Genomic DNA, 5000 nt, shown 5'->3' with positions numbered 1-5000 from the left:
TCTGCCAAGCAGATGCCTGACCAGCAGCGTCACCCAACGCGCTTAGTCAGGCCTTCAGGAAAAAAAAAAAAAAAAAAAAATTATATATATATATATATATATATATATATATATATATAAGCGTACATACATAAATAAATAAATAACTAATAATTATGATGAAAAAAAAGATAGTAGTAATGAAAATAATGATAAAATAATAATAATAATAAATAAATAATTAAATAAATAAGACAACAATGATGACAAATAAGCAAATAAATATAAAACATGAAGACACACATTCACACATACACCCACACATGCATAACAGATATGCCCCCAAAACGCAGTTTCATAGATATGAAAGCACAGTCAAATACATATAAACGTACATGAGCTCCAACACACACACACACACACCACAAATTTCCCTGCACCTCCTCTACCCCCTCCTCCACACACTCGGAGTTTCTAGTCTATGTATCGCAGCTTCCACGGCACACACACACACACACAAACACGCACACGCACACACACACTCACAGATGAACACTTACTTGTACAAGCACTCACACACACGCCCATATCTCCCACCCCAACCCCACACACATATATACAAAGATATATATATATAATATATACGTTCCGATATCCTGATGCTCCCACAGTGTAGGCATGCATACACTCACATACCTCATCCTCTATCTCACCTCCTCCCTGCACCCCCACCTCCCCCTCACACACACACACACACACAACACACACACACACACACACACACACACACACACACACACAGAACTCTCCTGACACTTGTGTACACTTACACTCTCACGCATGTATAAACGCACTCAAAAACATAGACCCACACATACACACAAACACACACATACACACACGCACAGAGACTGCCACTGATGGCCGCAAGAGGGATGGGAAAAGATCTCTGATGCCAAGAATGTGGCGTCTAGTGTGTTGCTCAGTCTACTGTATTTGGAAAAGCCCACAGAGACTCTGTTCCGTTTTGAAGAAATTTGCGCAATGTTGGTTGGAAATGATGCCGATATTTGTTTGATTTGCAAAGCATCGTGCTCTACCTTTCATGTTAGACTTACGGTCGCTCCCGCTCTCTGCTTTTATTTCTTTGAGGCGATCGATGGTGTGATGGCCTTGTACCTGTTCTTTTTGATATTCTTTGACTTTTCTGAGGATTTCCGATTTTCCTAGATGTAGGCCGCTCGTTGGTGTTGCGTTACCAGCAAGTCTGTCAGCTCGCTCATTTCCCTTAACTCCTGCATGTCCCGGGCAGTATGACCATGTGAGGTTTTTTTATCTGAAAATTGCGCATTGCCGTACGCCACTCTGGGCTTCCCATTCCGTTTTCAATTTTCTGTATGAGGTTCATTGAGTCTGTTAGAATCATGGCATGTTGGTTTCCGGGCGTATGGATGGACGATAGCCACTGGAGGGCATGTGTCACAGCTTCAACTTCCATCGTTAGGCTGGAGGTGTGACTTTGTATGCAGCATTCTCTTCCCTAACTGTTTTTCCATTTTGTTTCGCAGTGAATCCCCAACCAGATTGGTCTTTGGTGACTGAGCCATCTGTGTATATGATGATGTCTTCTTTACTGTTTTCTTCTATGAGTAGCTTCACTTCCGCATCAGATTTGCCCTCTGGCCATTCCCGACAATGTCTTCCTAGAGTGGGTGAAATGGCTGTGTTGAATAGATGGTTGAGGTTTTCGGGGTTTTTCTCCCATTCTTTTGTTTCTTTCAGGTCTTGTAGTCGGCATACTAGCTGGATTGTGTCTTCTGCTTGCCCCATCCATGATCTTCCTCGCCCTAGACGGCTGCCTTTTGGTTCTTTGACTGCGTCATGCAGTGGGTTTTGAGGGTTTTCTAATGCTTTGAAGTAGGTCTTGACCTGTTCTAACTTGTTTCTGGCCTGCACTGAAGGAAGGTCAAGCAGGTATCGCATGGTTTCTGTGGGCGTGTCTTTTGTTGTTCCAAGGATCAGCCTCATAGCTTCATTTTGTACTCTTTCTAATTTTAGGAGGTTGCTTTGAGACGGTGTTGTTAGCCCAAGTCCGTAGTCGATCACACTGAGGACGAGTGATTGGTATAGCAGGAAGAGGTGGCGTTGTTCAATACCTTTGGTTGCCATTGCCTTTAAGACTGAAAGGCCTTTTTTGCATTTGAGGTAGCGTAGGCATTCAGTTTTCTCGATCTGAATCCCATCGAATGACACAGAAGGTGGTGCTTTGCTCGCGGTTCGGTTGTTCAGGGTGCACAGCAACGTTTGGGCTTTCGCTGGATTGATGGAAGATCCTGTGTCTTTGCACCATTGAGCAATATTGTTGTTTCTGGACGGCTTTGGTTCTTTCCTGAGCATCTTTCGAAGTTTTGAAGACCAGGCCATCATCCGCAAGAGTAAGCACCCGAGCTATTCCATTGTTGTTTAAGTCTGCAAGGCCCTTCGTGTAGACATTGTAGAGGACAGGAGAGAGCGGAGACCCTTGTGGCAGTCCCATGGATAGTTTAGAAGGTGCAGACATCCAATCTCCGAGGCGTAGGACGACGGTTCTTTCCTGAAGCGCTGCTGCTATCCATCTTGTCAGTGTCAAACTTACTCCATACCTTAGTAGCAGCTCCATGAGGTGTGCAAACTAGACTTTATTGTAGGCATCTTCAAGGTCGATTGCTACTGCTAGTGTTTCTTCTTTCCTTTGAAATCCTTCATACACCTCATATGCAAAAGCAGCCGCATTTTCCCATGTGGACTTGCCTGTTCTGTAACCACCTTGATTTGAAGGGAGAATGTGCCTGTGTTCAAGATCCCTTGCAAGTTTCCTGGCTATCATGCGTTCCATGAGCTTTCCAGCGATGTTTTGCATGGTTAGGATCCGGTAGCCGCTTACCTGATGATGGTCCGTTCCTGGTTTTGGTATGGGTTTTAAGAAGCTGTGTGTCCAGTCCTCTGGCACATGTCCATTGTGGAAACTGTTTTGATATAGATTGAAAAGTTTGCTTCTGTCTTCTTCCGATAGTTCCTTGATGTCCGAGTAGCGAACTTTGGTCCAGGGGCAGATTCTTTCTTGCATTTAGCTATTGCTTCATTTAGATCATCTATTGTCAAGTCATCATCAGGTCCAGTCTGCATAAGGGTTTGGTTTAACTCAACATATTTCTTTTTCTCATCTAAGTTTCTTTGATCGCTCTGTTGTATGAAACGTTTGAGCAGGGCGGATCCTTTTTCTTCGTTTGTCTTAAGCTTGGTTCCGTCAGTGTCTACCATGTCTGGGGTTGTTGTTGTGCACGTTTTCCCTTCCATGCGACGATAAAATTGCCAGAACTCTGTCAATGTTGAGTCATAACTGAGTGCCTCGCAAAACTGTTTCCACTTGTCATTTTTGGCCTCTTGAGCAATGGTTTCAAACTGTTTAGTTTTTTCTTTCATTTTTGTTTCAATATCTTTGTCTGGAGATGGTTTTGTTCTTTCTTTTTGCCAAGGTTTGACAGCCGCATGTTTTTTTCTATCCAGGCTCTCTCTGTGTCGGTATTCCACCATGGGGGCTGAATAGTTTGCATCCTGTTCAGTGCCGTTCTTTTGTTTCTTCTGCGTCTTAATTTTTCGATGACGGTTGTCTCTTTGGTTTCATACTGAAATGGATCACTCGGTTTCATGCAGCGTTTATCTGACAGTTTCTGTAGACTGAAAACTACCGGGAGGTGGTCACTGCCTTGGTGTGGAAGCGTCTCTGCATTCATTTCTGCTCTGAATTTTGGAGATGTTAGAGCAATGTCGATCACACTGTCACTGTCCCCTTGTCTTGTTCCAAGGCGAGTTGGGTATGTGGTTGCTAATGGGCTAAGAAGAATTTCCCCTATCATTCCTTCAAGTGCGAGTCCTTGTGGGTTGGTGTTCCGCTGGTCCCATAGCTTGGATCTTGCATTGAGGTCTCCACAGATAATGACTGAGTCTCCAAGTTCGTTCTCTATTTCCTCTAAAAAGGCCCAATCCTCTTTTGTTGTGCAGGTTCCTGGGTGAACATAGGCATTGATGAGCACGATGCTTTTGTGAATTCCGTCAGGTTTTTCGAGACGCACCCCCACTAGTTCACATGAGTTGCTACACCATTTCTCTAGATTTATGGTGGAAACTTTGTTTTTTAGGTTTTTGTTCAGTATGATTGCTACTCCTCTTCCTTCATTCCTTTGAAAGACTGTGAAATTCTCAAAATGTATTGGTCTGTCTGCACTTGTCGTGGTCTCTTGGAGACATAAAATGTCAAAATCATATGCCAATTTCTCAATTGTTGAGATTCTCATTCTCGCGCTGGAACAATTCCAACTGCCGATTCTAAAGAATTTCTTTGACAGCCGCTCTGCTTTTGTCATTCTGCTACCTAAGCACAATCTTTTCCCACCTCTTTTGCCACGCCTGTTTTGGGGTTTTGGGGATCTGAATTTATGTCTCGTGCTATGCAGCTGATCCCCGAGGTGCACGCGAGACAGGGTTTTGTAAGTATCCATAGAAGGGTGTTCTATGTGGTGAGGGAAAAGTTCGGTCGCCCTGACAGAGCCTCTTATCAGGGAAGGGCAATGGATGTCCATCTGTGTGGAGTCCGTCAGCCTGGTGTCGCCCTAAGGCCAGACTGCATACAGTTAGTGACTGTTTAACCCAACAGCCATTCATCCCATTGGTACTGTATGAAAGCCATGGGATTGGGGATTTTTGTCAGGTTGTCTCCTCTTAGCCAGTGGAAGGGTACATCTGGGTATTGTTGCGTAGCAGATTTTATTTTGCAGAAAAATACAGGTCCTTCTGTAATAATTCAATAATTAAACAATAACACGATGATAAATTATCAGTCAGTCACACAGAAAAATCACTCTGTCCACAGAAAAGATAGGCGATTTTTCCGTGCATTCAACGGACAAATCATCTTTGAGCCCTCTCAATAATTTACTAATAATTCAAACATTAAACAATAACACCATGACAAATTATTAATC

Source organism: Babylonia areolata, chromosome 6, assembly GCF_041734735.1.
Source record: "Babylonia areolata isolate BAREFJ2019XMU chromosome 6, ASM4173473v1, whole genome shotgun sequence".
NCBI lineage: Eukaryota > Metazoa > Mollusca > Gastropoda > Neogastropoda > Buccinidae > Babylonia > Babylonia areolata.
This window is presented reverse-complemented; position numbering follows the sequence as displayed.